This window comes from Camponotus floridanus, unplaced genomic scaffold (genome assembly GCF_003227725.1).
Source record: "Camponotus floridanus strain SB8 unplaced genomic scaffold, Cflo_v7.5 scaffold262, whole genome shotgun sequence".
NCBI classification, from domain to species: Eukaryota; Metazoa; Arthropoda; class Insecta; order Hymenoptera; family Formicidae; genus Camponotus; species Camponotus floridanus.
In genome coordinates, this window is record NW_020229395.1 from 56,725 (window position 1) to 83,880 (window position 27,156).

At 35.0% G+C, this 27,156-nt stretch overlaps 1 protein-coding gene across 2 annotated transcripts in view; it reads left to right on the plus strand.

Moving 5' to 3' along the window:
• LOC105256420 overlaps window positions 1–27,156 on the plus strand; it is a 70,727-nt gene that overhangs the window by 32,557 nt on the left and 11,014 nt on the right. The window lies entirely within an intron of this gene.

The window sequence follows — 27,156 nt, forward strand, 5'->3', positions numbered from 1 at the left end:
AATTGCCTGAGAAGGAGCTTAATTTTGAACTTAATATTTAATAACTCTATTAAGATCGTTATGAGAGAGGTGTATGAGCCTATTTATCAACATTTAATCAACGAGCTCGAAAATGCAATTAATTATCGTGTACCATGCGCTAAATCTCCACGTAAGATCGCTAATGTACATCAAAATAAGTGCACGAGTCCGTTATTACTGCTATATTAACCGGCTCGTCTCCTGCCCCGTGAAGAATTTTATGCTATTTACGTAACTTTGCGATATATCTCCGGGATCTAAATTTTTCTCCACGGGGGGGATGCATGGCAACGCTCGCAATCTCTGTATATCCTTGAGGCATTTACGAGGCAGCTGGTACGTAGGCAAATCACCAGATAGCTGGTACGTGCATGTACGTACGAACAATTCAAACGCGTTTTCTCGAGGGTGTTACCGGGTAAAACACATGTACGACGCCGGGAAATTATTACAATTACAATTTCGAACGGAGTCACGGATGGAATTAGAACGTAAAAGCAAAACGAAAAGCGGCCCGGGGCCGTATATCAGGTCGCAGTTCACTAATCTGTTAATCCAATTTCGCGGCTCTCGCAAGCGGCGGATCTCTCCCGGTACTGGAAATTACCCAATTATGTCTGTCGGCCTTTTGAGTAACGACACACCATGTTTGGTAGCTATCGGCTAAATAAGAAGTAGTCACCGTAGTAGTTATGTCAGATTAGTTTCCGCACCGAGTGGACCTGCCAGATTTTAGCATCAACGAGACGAGAGTTTACTTTGCTTCTCAATCCATATAATATATCCGTATAATACATATTTTACGTGATATATATTTACTTCGATTAATAGTTAAGGCTTCCTCGCCAATTAAGCCTTATTATCGGCATCCTTAAAAATAAAATATTTGCACACTAAATAATTTATACATAAATGAGGTTAATAAATTTCGCGGAAAATTATGTACAAGGTTAATAAATTTTGTGGAAAATTATATATTCATCGTAATTATTTATGAGTGGCGAGTAAGGCAGGAAAATCATTTAATTTAATTAAGTTGCGTAGTGTATTACTTGAAACAAACTCTTCCTCTTTACCTGTTACACAGATCGTTGAAATTCAATGGTAACGAAAATGCACGAGAAGTTTTCAGAAAGTTTAGAGATGTGTAACATATTAACTCGTAATAAAAAGGATACTACGATACTAGATAAATAATTAAGGTAATATTGTGTAGATTATTCATTAAAGAAAAATTGTATACGGTGTAAATAAATATCCGCATATGTGTAAACATTTTGAATTTTTACTCAAATATTTATACTTATAAATTTCCATGCGATAGAAGTATATAAAATAATAAAAGCGTTAAACAGCATGTGCTTATTTAAACTTCCATATAATTTATTAAAATTTTTAGTAAAATTGTTTTGAAAACTATAAATAAAAATTGTAAATTTGTAAAATAAAACGCAGTAGTCTTCTTTAAAATATAAAATTAAGTTTTTAAAACATGTGGATATGTGAGCGCTTCATCTCTCTCTCTCTCTCTTTTTCTTTTTCTAATTAAATTTAAACAATTTTAAAATCAAATTTTTATTGAAACTTTAATTTTTAATTTACAAATAATTTTTAAGTCTTTTATAATTTACAACTTTATATTATTAATTTTAAAATGAATGCTAACATTGATATCATATTATACTACATATCAACTTTTCTATAAATTTAAATGAACGTAATTATAGCAAACGCCAAGGAAGAAAAGATGTGTCAAAAGTTGATAAATTTAACGTTTATTTGAGCACCTACGGCTATTTGTATAATAGTTTTCGACCGTTGCGTAACTTTAATGAAACAATTTGCTATGATCGCACGCAACAATTTGCCATGATCGCACGCAACAAACGACTAAAAAAATGATAAATGAAATGTGGAATAAACTTCGAAGCGAATCAAGTCGACGGATACTTTTTACGACGACACAAGCGATCGTGACGGACAAATACCGGCTTTAGTTCCTTGCTAGGATAAAGTTGATCGAATAAAGTTACGTCGCTTACTCGAACGGCGAACTTGTCACTCGATGGCGATTTACGCGGTGCAGTTGATAGTCAAGCGACGACACAAATCTTCCTGTTCGTTGATACAGATCCCGAAATTTTCCAATACAGCTGCTGTGATGCCGCGTTTTGCAATTTTTACGTTTTGAGCACCGGGAAATTATTACGATTGGCAAACAAACAAAATCATACGAATTATGTCAGCGACGCTAGCCGTAACGAATGGGGCGCGAAACAAAATCCAAGCCGCTTCGCTAATCTGTCGATTTAATGACGTTACCCGTGTATATAGATGAGACGTACACAGAAAACGCGTGTGACAGGTGCATTAAATTGTGGAATTAATTCGTCCAGGAATCGGGCCGTTGATTAAACGTGACCATGCGCGACGTCGTATTCAACGAAGAAGAGAAAAAGCGGAATATATATAAAACGTTCGCCAGAGGCTAATCTCGATTATTCGAGTGACTTGTGTTTTAAATACACGCGATTTTTAATTCCATTTTAGAATGGCGGTGCGAATGACGTTTCGACAGATATATTTATGCGAACGAGTTATAACTTCGTAATTTTTTTGTTCACAATCAATACGTCGGTACAAATTCAATTTCTTTGACCGTCATGTTGATTTTTAAGATGGGTGCATTAATGCGAAAACATTGTGTATATCTCTGTATTTGTGTATAAATTTATAAATATATAAATCAATAACAGAAGTGAAACGTGTTAAAGAATGTAAGAGTATAAGATTGGTCGACAAAATTGACTTGTTGTACGTTTTCAAAAATTTTACAATTGTAAACACTGATCCTAAATCACTCAAACTAATGAAAATCAATACAAATTCCAGTACTAAAACATTACATTTTTTAATTATATCTAACATAGCAATTATACATACATATATATTTATATAATTATAAGAAAACATGTTGTAATAAATGATAAACTTGTTATATTACTTGTTATATTACGATATTAAAACGCTAGTCATATTAATATTTTATTTAAATTATTGGTTATAAAATACTTTTGCCCTCTCTTTAATGATAGCTATTAAAAATTATTGGGAGAGAGATATGACAACTTTATCCAGTAATACAGCTCGTTTGATACCAAATAAGGTTATATAAATATCGTTCTTGTGTAAATGTGAAATGATTATGACAGTGAGTTTCATGCTTTTACATTTACTCTGCAAACGCGATTGCCTTTCTGCTGACAATTAAACATTCACTACAGACGCATTCATGAATGCGCGCTTACTCAGTTGTGAAATAATTAAAAAATTGTATCGGAGATTTAAAAAGATTCCCCTGTGTGTATTTATGGGATGTATGCCACTGCATATAATCTATTGATATTATACAATTTCAATAACTATATTCTTTGCTACGTGATATCGCAAATTTTTTGTCGAAATTGTAAAACGTTTGTTTTCGTGCGTCGTATATGCGATATGAAAAATAACATTTGTTCCTACGCGAATTCAAATATTGGGACATGGCTTCACTTTTTTAGTAGCCGCAGTGCTGGATACAACACTTTAACCGATATTTCAATACATTCGCGCGACATTTACGATACATATATGCCTCTGTTGAATTTTTGCAATATTAAAAATGAATGATATATTAAAAATAAGTGATTATCATAAATTATATTTCCTATTCGGGCGCAATATTATGTAGAAAGTTGCTTTACGAGATTCGAACTCGTTACAAGTTACAAGTGTCAGATTCAATACCGTTTGATAAAATTTTGATTATAAGTTCCCTACTTTCGCTCTCTCTACGTACTTTTAATCTGTTAATGTACGTCAAGAATAAAGTTTTCTTTATTACTTATTTGAAGGAATAATCAATACTCGTGTATCAATAATCCGTGTGTCTTTTGAATTTTTACTTTATTGGACTTTTGATTTTTCTCACAAAAATAATTTTCAGGTAGATAATGTCACGAAAATCTCGTGTGAAATTTTGCGATTGACATTATCAATTATTAATGACATACATTAATAATATCTGAAAAAGTAAAAATTTTTTTTTTATATTTTCTTTTACTTCAACTTAAAACATATGCTGCTTCTACCTGATTTCAATTATATATTTAAAATTCAATGAGATATTTCTTAATAATAGTGAACGTGATGAAAATTTATAATATGAACGATCGTTATTTTGAAAAGAGAGAAGCGAGAGAAGCGCATATTACCCTTTAATCTCTTTTGTAAGTTGGCAGTATTTTTTCAATTTTTCCGGCGCGATGCGGAGATTGAAAAAAAAATGAAAAAAAAAAACTCGGGGTCATATCGATCAATGCATAAAATAGAGGCAGAACACCAAAAATAATCTCTCCGCAAAAGTCACGCCCCGGGAAATGATTTCTCAGTTTCGCGACCCGCGAACGATTCCTTTCGCGGATGCTTTTCCGCTCCCATCAAAACATCCAACCGATATACACCCACATTCCTATTTCGTTGCGCATTCCCTCCATCGTGTAGGTATTTTTTTTCTCTTTTTTTATGCCGCATCGTAACTCGTCATCGATAGATGCCGCGTCGATATTTTCGGTCCTATCTAGTAACCGAGATTGATCCCGCCGTCCGTGTTGCACGACTGATTCAGCAATAACTTATCGCGTGCTGATACACACAGCGGTCGCGCTATTATCCGCGATACTTTTTTCTACTTTGCGGACGTTTCTCGATATGCGAACGACCGCTAAAAATTCCGCGCACCGAGTGATATTTCTTTTTATTCTTTCCGCATTATTTGTTGCATCATTCCGCGGAAATATTTATCGGTGACAGGTGCTGATTTTTCAAAAGCTAATCACCGTTTTAAGATTTTGCTTAGCGCGGAATAGAGTTAAACAATGTCTATGGAAATCCCTTGTCTGTGATGAACAAAGATGTTCCGCCACTTTTATCAATAATTGATATTTCATGATAGATATTTTGGAATCTATATTTTCTAAAATAAATTTTCAAATAGTCGCTCTGAGGACGTTACTCTTTTTTTTTAAAGTGCTTTTATTGGAATCTAATAAAATATAAAATCAACTTTATTAATAAATTCAAATATTCATCTATTTTTTTTTTCTCGACAGAACGTTATAAAAAATTCGATATTGCAGTCAATTAATCTTCATAAAATTTTATATATATTATACATACTTTTATATTTTGATTATATAAAAAATTTTTTATGTTGATAATAAAAATTTTTTATGTTGATAATAAAAGCAATGTATGAATAACGCTTTCGAATTTTGCTCTTGAAGTAGACTGCAAAATTTTTTAAATCAATAAAGCATGAAATATTTTGGCATAGCATAAAACTTTGCACATCTGCTCTTTGAATGCTGTATAATTTCAGCGATTTTTTTATATTTTTCTTATACGAATGGATGTAGAGGAAAAACCGAGAACATAAAACAAAAGTCAGAATGCATTCATTATTTTTCATGAGATGATATGATTGCACGATCCGATATTTTCCCATGCAGTGTTATCAGTCGATCTCAAGCAATATCATATTTATCACATCATTACTTTTTGTCAATAACGAGATCTCATCGTCTTTCTTCATTTCCCATGTTTAACTTTGAGACTTTTAATTACTTTCTCCTTCCTCTTATTTCCGACGTTTCTCTAACAGTCCGAAAAGAGGTTTTCTAAACTTTTTTAATTATGGATTTTATTGATACTTTCCATACAACATCATCGTTAATATGTCGTTTTAAAAAGCTTGTTAGTGAAAAGATCTCACACGTTAGAGATGGAAGCTTTATAACTAAGCTTAGCACCGTGCTGTTACCTATAATGACAAGCAGTTGATAGCAGATGACGTAGCCACCGAAGGACTCAGAGAGTACTTAGATACGTGCTCCAAATAAATTGTAAAATCAATCTGGAGCAAATTAAAAATCACCATTTATTCTTCTACTCACTATCTTTTTTTTGTTCTCTCTCTCTCTCTCTCTCTCTCTCTCTCTATATATATATATATATATATATATATATATATATATAAATAACCCTTTTTAAAATATTTCTTGAATGTCTATCAATGATGATGAGATGAAAATACAATTGATATGAAGGAAAATAAGGTATTTCTTATCCGATTTATTATAAACATAAAAATAGAGTTTATAAAATACAATTACGTATACAACTGCATATTTTCTAAACATATTTTTTAACATGCATTACAGTTTTCAGGTAATTGCACAAAACACATAAATATATATGTTAACTTTTTATTATTGAAATTTTAATACATTTTGAATTAAAAAGCTTATTTTTTTCTTTCATATATTTATAAAAATATATATATATTATAATTTGTTTCACAAATATTCTATTTTTTCTTCACACACATTCTTTATTATAATTGTATTTTAATTTCTCGAACTTTACAGTAATAATTCTCGTTAGTCTTCTAAATTTAAAAGAAACCGGATTATGAAATAAAATCGAGTTAATGTCGACGTTACACTTGAGCTATTCGATGGTAAAAACGACCCGAGCAAGTAATTATTCCGCAGTCGCGCCGCTGCGGAAGCTTCATCGTCGGAGATCAAACGTTCAAATAAACTAACGAGGCTACACTCTTTACCGCGACTGTTGTAACACGTAGTCGTCAGTGCGTCACGCGGAAAACAAAGCGGTAGAATAATTACAATGCGCGCGGACGGATAGACGGCTGCTCCGTGTTCGAAAATTCCTTGTCGCATTGTTACCTCGCGTACACGAGGGCAAACAAATTGCGGCCCGCGGTCAGCCATGGCAAAGATCGCGCAAATATTGTTAACGTCGCCTCGGTTGTTGGAAAAAAAATAGGCAGAAAAACGACCGAGTCATTTGTTTGGTAGCATTAAAAACCGAAGCCAGTGGCGGCGACGCCTCGACGGTGGTGGTGGTGGTCGGTCAGTCCATATTTTTCCATCGCGACAGAATTTCTCGGAATAAACTCGACTTTAATGTCGACCGCAATTCAGATAGAAATTGCCGATATCCTGCTGCTGCTGCCACCGTCGCCGCAGCTACCATGCTGCTCCGAAGAAATGTTACTCGGGGCTCTCTCTGGGACTCCGAGAGACTCGCACGTCCCGGCGGAAACTCATTCTGCACGACGAAACAGTTACTACTGGCGTAGATAGCAGAACAGTCGTTATTCCCGGTTATATACATACACGGTGTTCCAGGATTATCTGAACACTTCTTTCGGGTATGACAGATGTCCTTCGATCAATTTAAAATCCATCTGTTCCTTCATAAAAGTTTCGACATCATTTTGCCTCGTCAGTTTGTTTATTTGTACATTTTATTATATATCATAATAAATCTTTGCAATTAATTCTTCTTTAGAATAAAATTCTGATAAATCTATGATGAGATTTACTTGTAATTAAATGAAGAATAATCTTTCAATATTTATTTCTAAATCCGCAGGATTCACTTGATAGTCTCTATATTTTTAAGCGCTTGAAGTTGAATATTATTTGTCTCAATTAAATTTCGTTTATTTAAACTTTTTAATATCCGTAATTGACATGAATAGTTCCGGGACAGCCAGTACATAACGTTACGTGTACATGCTATATGCGTACGTATGGAGATATTTGGAAATACAGCGGCGACGGCGCGCAACGTGATGCCCTGTCAGGATCAAAATTGGCGCCCGGGTCGGCGATAACTTTCGTCTGTTATAAGCCAGCTCCTATCTCGGTATGCGCTCGCAGCTGTCAAATTATTGTCATTTAACCGTCGCCCGAGTTCGCTCACGGAAATGAAGATGACCGTGTATAAGGAACGACGATACCGGGAGCGTGACTGGTTGCCACGGAGAAGCTAGATTGCGATGAATTTTTAATATCGCGCGGGGCTTAACACTAGAACGAATGAGACACTTCATATACATTTCACTTGTATATTTACCTTTCATCTTCTCTTCTGATTTTTCCGGATAAAAAGTACACAATGAACGTGAGATGAACGTGAGTTGAATCTGCACTTAACTCTTGGCTAATGAATTTTATTGGAGTTAAGTTTGGATATCTGGAATACTGCTTCTGTTTAATTTTGAATACAATATATTAATGTTTCTTTATATTTTTAACTTTTTAAAAATATATCTGTACTGGAATGATATTTTATCCCTTTAGAGCAATCGCGGATTAAAATATAATTAAAATATACCTGTCAAATGTAAAATTAATAAATATTTTAAAATTTTTATTTGAGAGGAGGAATTCTACGTACATGGCAATTGTCAAAATTAAAAATATCGTTTTCATAATTTCATTAGATTGCCACTAATTTTGAATATAATATATATATTAACATAATTCTCTCTCAAATTTTTTCAAACTTTTTAAAATTATGTCTGTATTGGAATGATATTTTATCTCTTTAAAGCAATCGCGGATTAAAATATATAGCTGTCAAATGTAAAATTGAATATATTTTAAAATTTTTATTTAAGAGGAGGAATTTTAGGTATATGGCAATTTTTAAAATTGAAAGTATTATTTTCATAATCAAAGTTGGAACGCCGCCAATTTCCAAAGCATACTTCATTGGAGCGAAACCATCGTCTGCTGTTACGGTATACGTGTATACATTCCTTATTTTGAATTCCGTTTGAACACGAGACGAATTTGCGATAAATCGGAGGGGCTCGCGACTCATCGTTAGACGCGACACTACGTTTTGCTGAAATGTTTTTCGGCGATGCCGCACTAATTTCCTCGGGGAACGACCGCTGTGGAAACTCATGTTTCACGGTTTCCCTTCCTTCGAGCAGGTGACTGGACATATGCGCGAGGAATCGCAATTCGCATTTGGTTTTACGTAATTTGTCATCTTTTTTTCGCTATTTTTACAAACAATTGACAGACTAGATAATTTCTCATATTCGTTATAACTTGTACAATATATCTGGTCTGTTTAAAGGTACTTTCGCAAAGAAAGACTTATATTTTTAATTCCAGATTTCATATTAAATGTCAAATTTTTCCTAAATAATTTTTAGATACTAGAAAAAAATACAAGAGATATATAATTCTGAGATATTTGAATATACAAGACACAACAGATGTTGGGCTCGCAAAGAGAGTAAAAGACGCGTTTCGTCGCTCTTTCGGCGGCAGCCAGTACATTATCGCACAGCGCATCCTTATTACACGACGTGGGATGGTGGTTCAGTAGTAGTGGTCGCGGTAGACTCAGCCGAAGCGGGCGAGTGAACAATGCATCGGAGCGAGACGCGCCGCCGGTAGCAACAACAGCAACAGAGACCCATCGTCATCGTCGGCTCTATGCTCGTCGCGTGTACATCGCGGCCCGGTAAAAGCTGGCGGCGACCTAAATGTCGCCTTTATGCCAGGGGCGTATCCGTCATGCGCGCAGCTGCGTCCTGTCCCACGATCGCCCGGAATATTAGCGAGGACGACGAGGACGACGAGGATGACGTCGACCGGGCTTCCTCTCGACGATTTCTTTCTTTATCTCTGCGTTTTCCCCTCTACCCTCTTTTAGCCCTTTTCAGCCTTCTTCAGTCTACGCTCCCTTGGTCCTCCACCGGCGTGTTCCTTCTCGAGAGCTCTTCCACGGCCCCGTCCAGCCTCTCTCCTCCACCATATGAAATCCTCGTGAAGAATTTACGACGTGATAAATTATTGTTTGCTTGGCGGGAAAGCGCGAGGAACACCAATGCGAGTATAAAAAAAAAATTAATACGAACAAGTGATAAGAATATCAGAATTCTGATCGATTCTCTATCGTTCTGCGCTTTTTTTCTACATCGAAGATAAGATATTAGATCTGGGATTCTTCATAAGCAGCACGACTTGAGAAATGAGATTTTCAACATATTACAAGGACTTGAGTAACTTTGTTTTATCTATTGATGGCTAAATGACTAATATCTATATAGATTATTGTGTAATTTTTTTTCCTTTTTGTTGGCGCAAGTTTTCTTTCTTTATGCGACAAATCTATTTAAAATTTTACAATGTGAAATTGGTACAGATTTTTTAATGCTGAAGATATATACTAACGATATACATGAATATATTTTATATTTTAAGACGAAATCACAAATTCAAATACTTCCTCTGTTCGCCTTTCGTGATGGGCTGAAGACATGCAGTCTTTTTCTACTTATATACGTTTTTCGTGCAACGGGCTATAATGTAAAGGAGATCGTGTAAACGGCAAAAGAGCTGCGGATTAACGAAATACGCATGAGCAGTCATAGACAAGAGAAAAATTTTTTCAAAGAAATAACAGAGGATTTTATTCTTGTATTCTTTGTCTAACTCCTAATTACATGTAAAAATCTAAGTCTTTAATACATGATTTGATTTCATAAACGTGATGCGATAGATCATTTTGAGTAATGCATTTGATTGGTTCTTAATTTAAATAATTTCGGTAATATTTTCGGTCATTGAAAATATTTAACATTGCATTTAAAATTAGTAACTATAAAACACAAGCAAATCATGATCGTTAATGCTATTACTTTATAATGTCTAAAGTTATTCAAACATAGATTCTTTAGCTATCGATTATAATCAATGAAAGTTATTTTAAATTTTTATTTATTAAAGTATATACATATATTTAGAATCATTTTTTTTATTTTCTTGAATCTCTATATCAAATCGAAATTTAAATTAAAATTTGGTGTATCTATATATAGATTATTCAATGATTGCGAGATATATTCTCTTTATCTTCAAGTATGTCGACAATTTTTTGAACATACTCGGAATAGAAATCTTTTTAACGAAAATTAATTTTATTGGCATTTTCTAAATTTAATATTAAATAATTTAATATTAAATAATTTTTACTATTAAATAAATAGTTATTTCATCATTGATTTTAAAAATACACATGTTTAAAAATAAAATTTATTTGAAATTCAACGCGTAAAACGGGAAATCATTTTCCTTTCTTATTTATCTTCACCTTAATTTACGTAAATATTTTAATTGCATAATCGTATTTTAACTGTATAATCGTATATTAACTGTAAATGTTTCAATTGATTATAATTCGAGAACTATATCATGCTGCTTTATCGAGCAAATTTGATCCAATAAAAGAATTATTTACGTGAAACATTATCTTTGGGAAACATTATACTTGCGCGATTGCATCACAATACTCATGATTCTGCAAATCCGGATATTTAGATATCTACATTGAAAATCGAATATCAATCGAATATGATTTCTAATTGAACTACTATCCCGTTTCAACAATGCAATTAGTTCTGCTATAATAATCAAATTGTATTTCATTAGGAATTAAATTGCAAGTTGCTCTTCGAACACAAATGCTAATTGATTTAAAAGCTACGCTGGCTTTGCGTCTTAGGATTAAGAGATTAAAAAGCACTGTAATTACATATGATAATACTGTGATAGAGCTGGATGAAATTACAAGTGCGGCACATGTTATTTGAATAGCCGATAGAACAATCGCTTCGGACTCACATATCGAAATTGGATGAAATTTTTAAACGAAAAAAACCGCTGGTCCGCAAAACGACCGTCAGAGAAACCGGTCCAAAAAAATAAATCGGCGGCGCGCATTGGAAAAAATAAATTGATTCGGTCGATTAACGCGCAACGTAGAGGCCCTTTAATCGCAGGTACGCGCGAGTTTGGCGTTACAAAATGGACCGAATAATTACATTCCCCGAAACAACGTTCCCTTTGTTCCTTTGGAAACTAGTCGTAAACTGGCGGAGCCGGTACAGGCGCGCAGGCACGTGTACACACCGTCTCGCGCAAACGGGAGCTCGGTCCTTAAAACAAAACGATTGTAATCCAACAGCAGAGAATTTCGCAGCATTATTTCGTGCTTCGGAGTTGTCTCGCACGGCACAGTCGGATTAACAACAACGTGGACGCGACGCGACACGACTGCGCCGTTGCATCGCGTCGCATTGTTTAAACTTTGCCTTCTTTCGTCGTATTTCTCGCTAGAGATAGCCGGAACGAGAGATACGCGTTTACGCGCCTCGCAAAATCCAGGCGCGGACACCAATTATTCCGTACCTTGTAAACCATCCTGTCGTGAATCACGTTTTATCCGCTTTTACAGGGAACTTAACTTGGATTTTCCAAGTTTTTATCTTTATCTTTTATGTTTGTGTTGCCTCTGTATGCGTTAGTGGATATATCTATGTGTATAGCTATATTTAAAAATTAATAAGATAAAAATTGATGAGAACAAGAATCGGAAAAAACGGTTATTTAATTTGAACCAAAGTAGCGAGTTGAGAATTAATTGATGCACTTCAACATTTTACTGAGGATATGAAAATTTGAGTATCGAGAATATGATCAACTTTCGCGAAATTGATTTTTCAAGGAATTTTTATAGCCACTTTGTATGAAAAATATTTATCTTTATTTTATTGTGTCAAAAAACTCTGAAATAGTTTCGCAAATATGACACAGACCAAATATTGAATTTTAGTTAAGCTGGAGTAAAATCTGATTAAGCTGGAATAAACCTATCTGATCGATAAATATAGATAACAGAAGAGAATTTTCAACTCTCTTCGGATTAGATTAATTCGAATTGAAATCAGAAAATACTTTGAAATTTTGTCTCAAAAGAGATTTTTATAAACAGTGAATACAGACGAAGAATATTCGCCAGTATCTCGACGAGTTGCCAAAAGCTGCACGCGTTTGAATATTTCAGATTGTTCTAACCCACTTAAAAGGTAGGATCACGTTAATTGCTCGTTAACGGGATTCGTACACGCGCAGTTATGAAGGAATAACTGACGATGCGAGAGAATTTTCCAGCGCTATTCCAAAGCGAGGGGGTGAGTGCGGACGTGTGTATGCAGATGATCGTGAATAATTTATGCATTAATGGATTGTACACGGGCATGTGTTTCTTCGCACTTATCAATTTATTACTCATGTTAATTTCGTGCGGTAGAGAAAAGGGACCATTCATCAATCTACATTATAATTAATGAGAAATGAGAACTTCAATTATTCGAAAATTTCGCATTTAACGAAGGGGAGGTTATTTACGAGAAAAGTTTCAAGTCGATCGATTGAATAATCAAGATTAAAATGAATTTACGTGGCATAACAAAATATTATACGCCAGCTATTAATGATTTCTCGCTGATGTAATTCACAATTAATATTATGTGATATGCAATTTTGCTAACCAGTAAAGGGGATATCTCTCATATCTCAACCTCTACAAAGACATCAATTAACTATTATACTCTTTGTCATCAGAGTTCCTGTCATGTTCCCCAAGTAGACGATACCGTTATGAATAATTAAATTTTATCACTTTGCCGAGCAGCACCTACTGAAAATTCGTATTCTCGGTCGGTCGGAGACTACTTTCCTCGTTTTTCTTACTTGCCAACTACGTGACGAACCCAACGATATTAAGCCGACGATCGTCATAGCGGAAACCGCACGAACATCTCTCTGCGCCAATTTTAATTATTCTCCACGACGCGAAGAATCGCGAAATAAATGTCACGAATCCGACAGATCTAACCCAGGGATACTCGCGTATTGGAGTCGCGCTACCAAAATAACGAGTGATATCGATTGCACACTCTGCATACACGAAAGAATTTCGCACCTCGGAGGCACGCATGCAACGTGTGCACTTTCGTAACCGGCGTCGTATATCGAGACATGTTGCTGATCCAAGCGGCAAGAGAGATGCGTAAATTTTTATTTATTCGAAACACGCATGCATATTTCATGGCGCTTCATGTTTAAACATTGACGGAACAAAAGAGAAAGAGAGAGAAAGAGAGAAAGACACACAACTGCATCGCAGCGCGAGATCTCTTTTACGCGCGAAAGCGACGTTTTCCATCCCTCGATCGTGGAGAATCGCATGCTACACAGATTGGATTTTTAAACGTTCCCGTTCCGGAGAATGGATGGCTGGATCATCGCTTTTAATGAATTCGCTCTGGCGAGTAAAAGTCGCGTAGCGCTTTGCTCGCCATTCCGCAGAGAGCCACGGTCGATAACGAATGACTCCATTTGCAAAAGTTTCTTCTTCTAGTTTTACGTGACGCAATTACAGAGAGCTGAGACCGCGAAGTGGAAACGACCGGTCCCATCGTGGGAACGTTTGCGCGGATGTATAACAGGCAAACTTCGGTAAAAAGCGAACCATAAATTGCGTTGTTCCATAAAAGATCAAAGTGCGCGGCCGGGCATTGTCGATGGAAAAATTGAAGCACGCATTCAGAGAGGAAACGCGTGGGCGATTTTGTATACGGTGAACGATTTGTAGTAGAAAAAAAAATCGGGCAAACATCCGTGCGATACGAATACCTAACAGATATCTTATCGATATCTCCTGGATACAACGCATTGTCCAGATTGACATTATTCTCGCTATTTTATGAATAATTGTCATTCCTATAAAAGAAACTTAATTTCAAAATTAATAAAGCGTCACGAAGCGTGTGAAATGTAAAGAGGGCCCAAAGAAGGAAATTTAATAAATTTATAATTTAATAAAATAAAATTTATATCTATCTGCTTATTGTAGATATTATTTAATTTAACATATATTATGTAATTGTTATACCTAACAATAGTTAGAGAAAACTTTACCTACATTCCAAATTTTATATCTATACAGTAACATAAATGCAAATTGGGTAGACTCAAGAGGAGGAGTATTCACAATTTATATAATTCTTTCAGGAAAGTCAAGATTACATCTCCAGACTCTCCAATCTTACTTAATATTTTTGTTTCATTATCCACATGTCTCATATATTTTCCTGTGTCCTTAACCTATGATGATTAGACTCTTATTTGTTCGTTCGAATGTTTCAGTACTATATACGACTATCTCAAGTGTATATCTGAGAAGTTCATCGCGTCGCGAATCGATTATACCCTCACGATCTACAAATACACGGGGCCTACCTAAGTCACCAGTTACTGTAATCATGCGACGTCTATTGCCTCGGAGCTCTTCGCGCGGGCAAATATTGTGAAAGACAATACGGCGCGTTAACGCGACCGCGAAACAGCCAGCGATGCATACGGCGAGAACCAGTTCGTATGCATCCGTTGCTGCAACCCCGACCGACCGCCCTCGCCTGGGATCTCGCCGGCCGTCTAGTCCGATCGTCGCATCGATCTCTCACCGGAACGGTTTTGTTCGAAGGGCCCCGGACTAGGAGCGGCAGTAAATTTTGATCCCGATCGCTCCCTCCCCCTCCCCCCCCACCCCGCTCGCCTCGTCGCCGTTCATTTGACTGCGGACGAAACAACAAACGCCACGTTGAATAAATGCACGGCGGGCGTATTAATCCTCCGGACGTGACGACTGCATTATGGCCCGAGGGAATTTAGTGAGACACGCTGGCTGACCCGGGGGGAGAAGGGGGGTTTAATGGCGAGCGGTTATGGCAGATATTCGCCATTATCGATTTCCTCGCGCGCCACTTCCGCGCCCTTTTCCTACGCCCTGTCACTGCGCGAACAAGACATTTATGAAGGCCTTTATCGAATTTTTCGATCGACCTTTCGGTGAAACTGGATCGAAGGACCGCTGGGATATCTCGAAGATATCTCAATAATCTTCTATTGAAGAAATCGGAACGGTTCGGTCTCTTCTGCATAAGAGAGATATCCTCTGTAAATATATCATATAAGAGATGTTGGAGTTGCTAAAGATATATTCTGTCGATCTTCTCTATTATATTTTAATATTTCAGATATTACTCTTTACTCAAATGTGAGATTATGGTGAGAACAGAGAGAAACTCAACTCCCTTTGCATTATCTATTATTTCGTATAAATTATTTTGTCATGTCGAAAATATTTGTTATTATTAATTCTTCCTTTATTATCGTCGAACGAATAAATACGAGGTTTTTAACAAGTTTTACCGCTTAATGAAATTGTCCTTCATTTTAATATCTCTAAGTGAAACATAATAATAAGATAATGCAATAATAAGTAATATATTATTCCACAAAAACATTATGGAGTAATATTAATGTGTCCCACATATGTGTATATTTTAATATAAAATAATATAAAAAAAACGTTAATGAAATGTAATATCAGACTAACAAATTATTCTTTAGCAATCGTTCCCTTTGTCGCTTATTGCGAAATGCATTATATTGAGCGAAAGAAATGACGTTCCGGCAAGAAGCTTCATTATCATCGTTCATTTTTATCCGCGCGGATCGTCCCACCCACACTCAACTGCTTCTTCCGATATCCCTCTACATCTTTCAAAGGGGATTCAACGCGGTGCTTTGATTACCGCTCGAAAGAGAGAAAAAAGGGTGCTCTGTCGATGTGACTATCTCGGTCACAGCCGTGCGACCTGACGTGTAGCAACGCACAGGAAGATTCATTTTCTGAAATTATTCCAAAGTATTTAACACTCTCGTAGCACGACATTAACGAAAGTACAGATACGGCGGCAGTTTAATAGTTAATTAATTAACGCTTCTTGTCGTAAACTTTTCCGTCCGGGGAGATTACATCTCGCAATTCTGATTGTGTTCCCACGAGAAGAAAAGGGGTTGAATGATACTGTCGACGTCGATGGCGCTCTCATCTGCTAGAACGACGAGGCGCGTATTCATTCAGATATATATATGGCTTATATTTTGTACGCGCGCATCTTCGCAATCTCGACGAGGATGAGGATTAATCGGGAGAAATACCCAACAATCGTACGCCATTATTCCGTTGACCGAGATTCTTTTTCCCGCATGCGAATAAGAGAACGACGGACGTGATGACGATCAGGATGAAAAGAAGCCGGAAATAGAATGAGAGAAAAGAGAGGCAGGGAGCGGGTAGAACAATATAATGAAACGAGTTCCTGGCTCTTGGCGTCCAGGCACGCGCATATCGAAAAGATACGGGGAAAGTAAAAAAGGGGGGAAAAAGGAAAAAAAAAGGAAATGAAAGAATCAGACTTTGTGATAGTTATATATGTGTAGAGCGCGTGTCTCTATGGAACGCTCCCGACACAGAATGATGTATGACGGCGCTCGTAGGTGGCGACGAACGGAAGAGATCGTCGGATCGTTAGATAAGATATTCTGACGATGCTAGATTGCGCCGGTAAATGCTCGCGCTATTTCTAGACAGAAGCCAGGCCCGTAGTTTATATCCACGAATTACGAGTTTCTATCTTGCAGCACGGTCACACTTATCGGGTGCAGGAAACGCGCACATGGTGTCTCTAAAGCCCAGAATTTAATGCTCGATCGAATGGGATCTTTGCGAGATTTCAGTATGTTGTTGTTGTTGTTGTGTTTTTTTAAATGAATAATAAGGTTTGTAAAATGAAATTATAATCTTTATAAGAATTTAATTATTTTCTTGCTAAGAAAAAAAGTTAAATGTATTATAAAGGAGAGATTCAACATTATTTATTTTTATTAATAAATAAAAGTTATGTTATTGCGACGGCAACAATCAAGAATTTGTTACTTTTAATTATAATGTAACACTTATATTAATTATAATGTGATACAATGAACTGTGTTATTTTTTTCTCTGAATCTTTTATAAAATAGATTTTTTGATACTAAAGTATTGATACTAAAGTACTTTAAGCGAAATTGCTATTTTGTCAAACAGAATTAACTCGTTTTTACGTTTATTTTTGGAATTTTTTATCTTATATTGTTCTGTACTTCAATGTGAATGGACTGCATTGTTACGGCAACAAATTATCGTTTATATAGATAATTGGATTTAGTTAAAACTTTTAACGTTTTGTATGTATATATATGCATTGATCACAATTTACAATCTCAATTCAAGTTAAAAAATTGATTTTGTTTTTTAAACTGTACGGAAAAGAACAGTCATTCTCTAAGGGAACTCGTTCGATTTTCGATATAAAATAGATAACTCGATAGCCGCAAAATTAATTGTGCATAAACCGCATTTTTGGCTTTCCATGCTTAACTAAGTATTGATTTGTAGTTATTATTATTATCATTATTACATTTTATATATATATATATATATATATATATATATATATATATATAATGTAATAATGATAATATATATTCATATATATATATATATATATATATATATATATTATGAATTCATATATATATATATATATATATATATATATACATGATAAGAATTCATATGAGTACTTCAAAGCGATATAATGACGTAATTATATAATCACTTTATAGAAAAAACCCAAAGGATATCAAAATGTAATCTTTGCAGATTTTGTGAGATTGTATTTTATATATAATTTTAGATCGCGATGAGAACTAATATTGATTACCATATTGTATCTTTTTTATATAAAATATTGCGAATAATAAGAGTAAAAAAGAGAAAAGGAGAGAGAGAGAAGGATTCATCTATGCTAAAAAATAGAGTTAATATAATTTTTCTCATATTTTTAAAAGTCTCTTTAACTTTAATCTATATTTTTAAAAATCTGAATTTTAATTTATAATATGATTCTTAAATTAATATTATTTTCAACTTTCTTCATATTTAAAGTATGATCAATACAGCGAGTTACACATATATAAATATATCGTATAATCAAATGTAGGTCATATCTGGATACGTCTTTATTTCATACCATGTTATATTCGACGAGAGAAAGAGTGCTAGAGAGAAATTACAGGACGTAGATAAAAATCCTGATGATACCAAGTCGCATTGCTTCGCCGTTTACTTACTCAGCTCACGCTATATCAAGAAGAAAACTACCGTTATTTCTTCCCCTGGGATTGCTTGTATTTGTTTTCTTAGCCGGTCGATCGGTTAGCAATTCGATAACAAACTTCACTAGCGGAGGATTCTTATTCCTTTTCCTATTTTTGTCTCCCTCGTTTTTGCAATATTATATTTTTCGCAATAATAAGCGTACTAAAAAAACTAAATTTAAGAAAATCGCGATATGAATGAAGGAATTTAAAAATCAGAACTTTATATTAATATATATTTATATTATATCTAAAGTATTACATAGCATATATATAAAGATAATCATACACAGTGTGTGTATAAATGTAATCAAAAATATTTTATATAATCTATACCGTTACATCGATAATCAATAATCAATTATCAAAAAAAATTAATTTCCAAAAAATTTAATCCAGTTGCAGTTATAGTAACGTGAAATTTGCGATTCTCTTTGTTTGGGCGAAAATAAAACTGTTATATTAAATCATTTTTCACGTAATATTATATTGCACGATAATACGTTACAAAATTACATCTCGAAAGAGTGTCCTATTTAAAAGATATATATTTTCATCGTTGGGGTGAACAGTTTAATGACATAAACGAGACAATTACAGCGTTTATTCCGCTTAATGTGTGAGTGATTTTTTTATGTCAATTGAAAACACAATTGCCGTAACAGACGCGAGAGCGCTTGAAATTTTAAATTACAAATGCGATTATAACAGAATTACTGGGCAGAATCAAGATTCTATAAAATTCAATTTTAACAACGGATATTGAATGTACGTTTTTATTTTCCCTCAGATAATATCGCGCGTAATCTGTTTTTTAGATTTTAATTTAACCCTGCATTACTAATTTATTAATTAATCGAGTATTTTTATATGCGCTTAAAATTTTTATGTAAACGCAAATCCAATGTTAAATAATGATCGAAATCACTCGGTGCTGCCACATATATTGGCAAAAATAAAATTAAAATCCAGTACTCTGGACGAAGCTCTTGTTCTACGATCAAATTTTAGTAACTTTATTTATAAACGTATTTTACTTCATGATGCAGGAGTAGAGAAGCTTGAGATTTTTGGCAACGCTTCGCATTACTACAGTATGATATTTATTTTTCCATTTTTCGCTCCTTTTGCTGGCACTTTTCCCCGACCATTCAACTTGCAGCGACCACACTTTGTACACACATACACGAAAATCCATGTTTCTAGAAAAAGTAGTCACATTACGTATGTCTTATGACGCGCTATATAACCCTGAAAAAAACAAGACTGTGGACAATAATTCTAAAACTATAAAATTACAGACATACAGATGCAGCATATTGATCTGTAGGATACCAAATTAAAATGTAAGTCTTCTTATTTATAGCATGGATTTAGATGAATATGTATAAGCATTCTCGCAAGTTATAATGCATACTAATGCATAAATTATATAATTAAGATTATATGGTACGTTCAACTGAAATATAGTCTAAAATCTTTATGATACAATGACCTTTCAATCTACATTTGAGAATCTTACAAGATGAACGTATTTAATATATTTAATGTTACAATAAATTATGATAATATTAATATTCTGATATTATTATAATATTAGAATATTATAATAAATAATATTATATTAAATAATATTATAATAAATAATATTATATTAAATAATATAATAAATAATATTATATTAAAAATATCAATCCTAATATTTATCTCTTATCTTATAATAATATCTTACAATATTTTGCAATATCTGAAATATATTAAACATGGATAATTTTCTAATCATCGCGATATGCTGAATAATCGCATGATTGCGAAACTATGGCAGAATTGGCGGAAACATTTTTATAGAAAAATAAATGACTGCACATTTCTCTCTTCAGTGCATTTTCCTTTATATGTTCGAGAAGGATTTTTCTGAAGCTTACCGAGTATTTATACGTATCTCACGGATCAATGTATTCTGGATCCTGCCGCTGTACACAGATACGTGGTAACAATGAGCTATCGGTCGCATGCGAGCCAAATTCCAGCGACGCGAGCGTTTTTACGGAAATTAGACGTCTGCCCTTCGGGCTGGAACTGGCTTTTGTTCGTTCAGCGCTTTTCTGCTGGAGCAGCGATTTTACGAACGCAAAAGCTTTCGGACACATTTGACCGTCCACGAATATACACTAGGTATCTGCAGCGTCGAACGACACGTCGCGCCGCGCCACATCATGATCGCGGATCAGCTGGCGCGACAAAGTAGTAGAACCAGATATGCGGTCGGGCTTCGTTGCGTCCGACCGGACAGACCGCCGACTCTGAATGCCGACTATTCCGGATCGAATAGATCTGACCGGTCGGCCGCGATCGTATCGGCCTACCACCAGGTATGAGCCTCATTGGGAACTATCGGATCGAAGGGTCGATTTTCGGTGACCGCGGTCCAACGCAACGCAAATGTCTGTTGGATATTCTTGGATACTCAATGCATGTGCCCTCGATAGTTTTTTCAATATTTATTCTCGTATCGCTTTTATTCGCTACTTGACGATACTATATTTCATACCGAATCGTTATAAATAAATTACGTCATTCTTTATTTACAGGAGATAAAAATTCATAGAATTGTATCCACTGTATTTATACTCATTTTTAGTTTTTTTTTTTTAACAAACGACAAAAGGAGAAATCAATATTCCAGAAATATTTAAGAAACGCTTGTACGCGACAATTAATAATAAAACGATAAGAACGACAAGTTAAATGCGGCGCACTAGGTATATATTAGGTATATATATATATATATTAGACAAACGTTATAAAGAAAATCACATCTTCCACTGTAAATGTATTAACGTCTTGAATATTGCAAGACAATTGGATATGGGCGGATATCCAAGAATAACTACCGGATATCTGTGCCATATCTGGGAGGGGAAGCGACCCTTAGCGACCACTAGCTGTCCCTCGAAAGTGGAAACAGGCAGACTACTATGCTGAGAGAAGTGCCGACCGAAAAACACCGTGATATGACCGGCGCGATGTTTCGAATGGAAATGGATATTGATTTTCGTGTCTTGCGCGCGGCGACGGAAACGAGCTCTCTAGGAAAAGGCAGATGTTGTCTTCGGGGCTCTTTGTCTCGAGAAAACGGAAACGATGAAGGTACAAGTTAAGGCAAGTTAAAGCAACAGGCTGGTCGATGCTCGTCAGTTTTGCGGATTCTTCGCAACTCGGTTAAGAAGATTTTTCAGTCGCGATTTAAGCGATCTTTTGTTTCTTCCAAAAGAAGAGACCGCGTAGAAAATTTTTCTACTTTTTCTACTTTACGTGTCTGTCGCGCTTATTTACTGCGACGACTGTTTTTTGAAAAGTACTTTGCGTGATAAAACGATTTCAGTGCAAACGTATAGGTATATTTAAAACAAATTGTGTTCATGTTATCTTAAACATAAAATGTCATTTTTTAAAAGAGAGATGATGGAATTTTTTGCAATTTTTTTTAAAGAATAACTGTGATATTTTATGATAATTTGTTAGATTGTATCGCTTATGCATATCTGTGTATTAAATGTATAAAGAAGAATATAAACTTTGATTGCTTTTCTTAAATCTAATCATAATTGGCCACATAAAAGAATTATACATCAATATATAAAAATAAAGTTCTCATATATCCATAAGTTTTTACACAGTTTTTAGACACAAACTTATATTAACTTTCTTTATAAAATCATAAAAAATACTACGAAAATGATACTACGATATAATAAAAATTTTTAATTAATCTCACTTTAATAATTTGATTTTTCATATGAAAACAGAATTGGAATTTATTTAAATATTTGTTCTTCCATCCAACAATTCAATTATTTCTTCCATATACAAAATTAATTAAAATAAGATACGCTTTTAACTAATATTTTTATTTTAATTAATAAGATGAAGTCGACCTATTAAGAGTACAGAATAAATAAAACAATTCATTATGTTTTCTTCCATAATAAAGGGGAATTAATTATTATATTAATTATTATACGAATTAAATAAAATCAAAAATATACTCATTTAGTTATTAAATGAAATCACAAAAATATACTCATTTAGATATTTAAAAATTCATTAAAAATGACAGTTAAATATCTCATTATCGAAAAATATTGTCCCACTTCAAAAAGAGTCGTAATTAAGTTTCATTTGAGCTTACACGTTGGCAGAAGTTTTATAGTGTTTTCATAAAAAAGGATCGAATCTTTATCACATTTCGATTGGAATTTGTATGCAATCACCGAACATTTACACCTATTCAATGGTGATTTGCGTAATTTAAGTTTCTACGTAATCGCACGCTTTGCTCCGGCCAATTCAATCATCTTTCAACTATCTCTTGGCTGCAATTCAGTTTGTCTCCGCAAAAAGAAAAAAAAGGAAATTTTACATTACACAGGATTCTCTTCTTTTGCAATTCCCGTACATATTTTAAAATGCTCGCTGCTTTCGGAAATTAAAAACAAAATACAGATTTATTGGTAGATTCTAACAAATGCTAGCAACGAATGCATGCTTTTGCGTACGGGATGATTCTCCGATCTCTTTTTCGGCAACAGACAGTCAATCTCGCTAGTTGCGCACATTGTGGCATTTATTATGCATTTATTCCTCGTCTCGAAGGAGAATTGCACCGGCATCGCGCGCGAAAGATACTCGCTGAAACTCGAAGAAAATCCGGGACGAGGAATCGAAGGAATTCGTAGGAGCGTAATGTGTACGCTTAAGCGAAAACTTAAATTACGCTCGAGTCGTTATTGAATAGATGCAAGCGTCCGGTAACGACGGCATATAAAATCGAATCGGAGCGTGAGGACTGCTGCTACTTTCGGTTGTTACGCCGAAATCGCTCGTCTTCGATCCGCGCCAATTTCTTCGACTTTAAACACCGCGGCGAAGGGATGCCAGCCATCGAAACGTAGTCAGTTTGATAGACGAAAATTCGAACGATCGCGAAAATCGTCGATCCCTGACGTTTCGTTCGATCGACTCTAACTTGCTCTCGCTTCTTGTTTCTCTTTCTTTCTGCTCGTCCCTCTGCGCTTCCTTCGAATCCCCTTTTGGCTTCTTACGCCACGATTTCCAGCTCCAATTTCGCATCGACGAAGCTCGATCCTCGATGCTCTGGAAGCTCCTCTCCTCTCTCTCCTTCTCTCTCAATCTGCAGTCGATTTTCTCGTGCATCGACCCAATTTCCCAGGCCGGTACGGGCAATTTAACACACGGGTCTTCCCTCCACTTCGCCATGCCAGATTGGCGAAAGACCACTTTTTCAGTGCCTATCGTGGGATAAGGGTCAGAAACCGATTTTTAAGAGCGCCGTAGAGAGCGAGTCCTGTGGACGTTACAGTAATCGAGAGGGCAGCTAAACGAACCTCTCGTAAAAAATTCTTTTCCGACAAGTTTTAGACATTTAAAAAGTTTTGCAAGATGAGATTATTGCAACGTCAGCGCAACGTATGTAATTTCAAGCGATATGAATTAAATAAATTTAATTTATATAGTTATATATAATCTCGTAAATGTAAAATTCAAAATAGGCGCAAACTTATTTTTTACCGCTCTTCTAAATAAATATATATCTTCTTTAAAGAGAAAAAAATTTTTGCCAAAATTTTTTTATCTTTGATACGTGTCGCTTCTTTTATATTTTCATTTATTTCAATACTATTGAATATCGCGCTAGATGCAAAATATTTTAAAATATATTTCCGCATCTAGCGCGATATTCAATAGTATTCAAAAAAAAAACGAAGAGAACTATTGATATATATCTTTTAATACCTGTAACGCGTGAAACATTTTTACGATATTTCGGGTACGTGACTTAATTTAAGGTAATCGATCGAGGCGTAAACTGTTTTTCTGCGAATACGATCGCGTAAACTTCACACGCGTGCAATCTCAGTGACACTCGTATGGCGCATATATATTTGCGAAGTGAGGCAGTCCCGTTCCACTCTAGCTGGCCCCATCGAGCGAATTACCATATTCCGTTGTCCGCCTGGACGCTACATGTTCTCGTGGGGGTTCCAGATTCCGCTCCTCTCTACTTAATAAGCAGAGAGCCTTTACTGTCGCTCGCGTGCAACGCAGTCTCCGCACTTGAATCCGGTTATCTTTTATTGCGGATTCCACCCCCGCGCAACCTCCTCGCACCTACCCTCCATTCGCTCGATTCTCATCCGTAGTCGCTCAACGCGTCCGAGTCTATTTTTACTCGCTTGTTGGTGAAGTCAGATTTTTATTCCACGAGTTCTTTCCGCGCTGTCGTGTCGCTCGTTAACGCTGACATTCGTGACGACGTTACATTAGCATGGATATTATTCATGTGACAACCGATGGGTTTTGCGGAGAGGCATGTACAACGCGGGGTTAAAAGGCGGAATGACGCAAGTGTCGCGGCGGCGGCGTTGCATTTACTTTGTAAACGTGCGTTTGGTGTTAGCGAGCTTCGCTCGGATAAGAACGGTGAACTTTGTTGTGAATACTCGCGCAATATCGATCCGTGCGGAATGAAATGTACGAATTAATAGATCCCTGGTATTTGTTCAGCGAACATTGGTGAGTCCATTACGTAAGAGGAGTTAGTTTTCTGAATAGAATTAGCATAATCCGCTTCTCTCTAAACACTCTGCGGGAATCTCCGACCGAGTTGTATTTAGTGTCTTAACGAGTTAAAGCTGGGATATTCATTTTATGTTTTGGAACTTTGTCGCACATCGAGATGAACGGAATCTACTTATGTTCAATTAAAGAGCACAAGATTTTCGCAACGCATTTTCCCGAAGCTTATTTTATTGCTTTATCTATATATCTTTCCTTTATCAATATGCTTGTCGTGTAAATTTTATTAAAGTCTTGATATTTTTTATTTAACGTAAAAGAAAATGTCAAGTTGGAACATCTTGATGTAAGAAATTCTCGAGTCGTATTTGAGTGATCGTTTACGACACTGGGAAAGAAAGGACTTTAGTGGAATGGATAAAGTATCATGAAAAATGAAGGATCCAGTTGTAAGAGAGATGGAGAGCACAAGAAGGGAAGACTTTAAATCGGACAAACCAATGTTGTTGATGATTCACGTCCCACAGCCCTCTCCGCAGCCTCTGTGATATAGAGAAAGAACGAGTGGATCGAGGTAAAGCGAGGAACGTTTTATTTTCACGCAATCGGGCGACTCATTGATCGTCGAGCCGAATATATTAAAAATCAGAAAAATTCTAGAAAAATGTCGAAAGAATGATATTTTTCTCACATCTATATGAAACATTCAAAATAATACAAATCTGGCGATAATTATTTTTGTAAAATGATTTAAAAAGCTGAAATATATTTAATGTTTAAGAACAATAGGGAAAAAAATATTATTCCACTTTTATCAAAATAATTATCTCACCAAAACTATATACGTTAAATTGAAGCAACAAGAAGAGAATACACACGGTGGAAGAAAAATGTAACCACAAAAGAGGAGGGCTTTGCTGTGTGTAAAAGAGCTGTCGCTAAAAAGCGTTACGCGAAACGAGCTGAAGCAACACCTGCAAGTCGTGAAATATTACGACTATTTATTCGGTTCTTTTTAAGAATATATCCTCGACCAATGAATATATCCAAAGTCTTGCCAAGACTTTCCTTAGGTCTTTCTGCAATATCAATTTACTTTTTCAAGATTCTGAATTATACCGTTTCTTCTTCTTATGCCCTCAAAATATCAATGCAACAAATGACTAAAAATATATTATTTTATTTATACGTGAATCACTTTCTTTCCTAATATAAAGATTAAACAGGACTTTCTCCTTCTTGATAGAATCAGATAGTTCCATGCCACTTATTGACAATTTGTAGAGCCCTTAGAACTCTATTGTCTGTGAACTTTGTGTGCAGATAAAGACTTATAAAACTACCATTACTATCAGAAGCCGTAGATGTCTGATACAGAACAGTATTGGATGAAGTAGTAAGATATATATTATATATCGATTCCACATATATTATTTCTAACACAATTATTTATCGATGAGACTAAACTCATTTTAGACGACCTAAAATCTCTAATAAAACTCGAAAATTCAATTAAGAATTTTACATGCTATTTAAAATGAGTTTGTCACAAGAGATATATATTTTATTCATTTCATTTAACATTAATTTATATATATATATATAATCAGGATGATCGTAAAATTTGCTTAAATTTATCTAATATTTTTTCAACAAAAACAAAATAAATAATAATAATAAAATTATATTTAAATATCTTTTA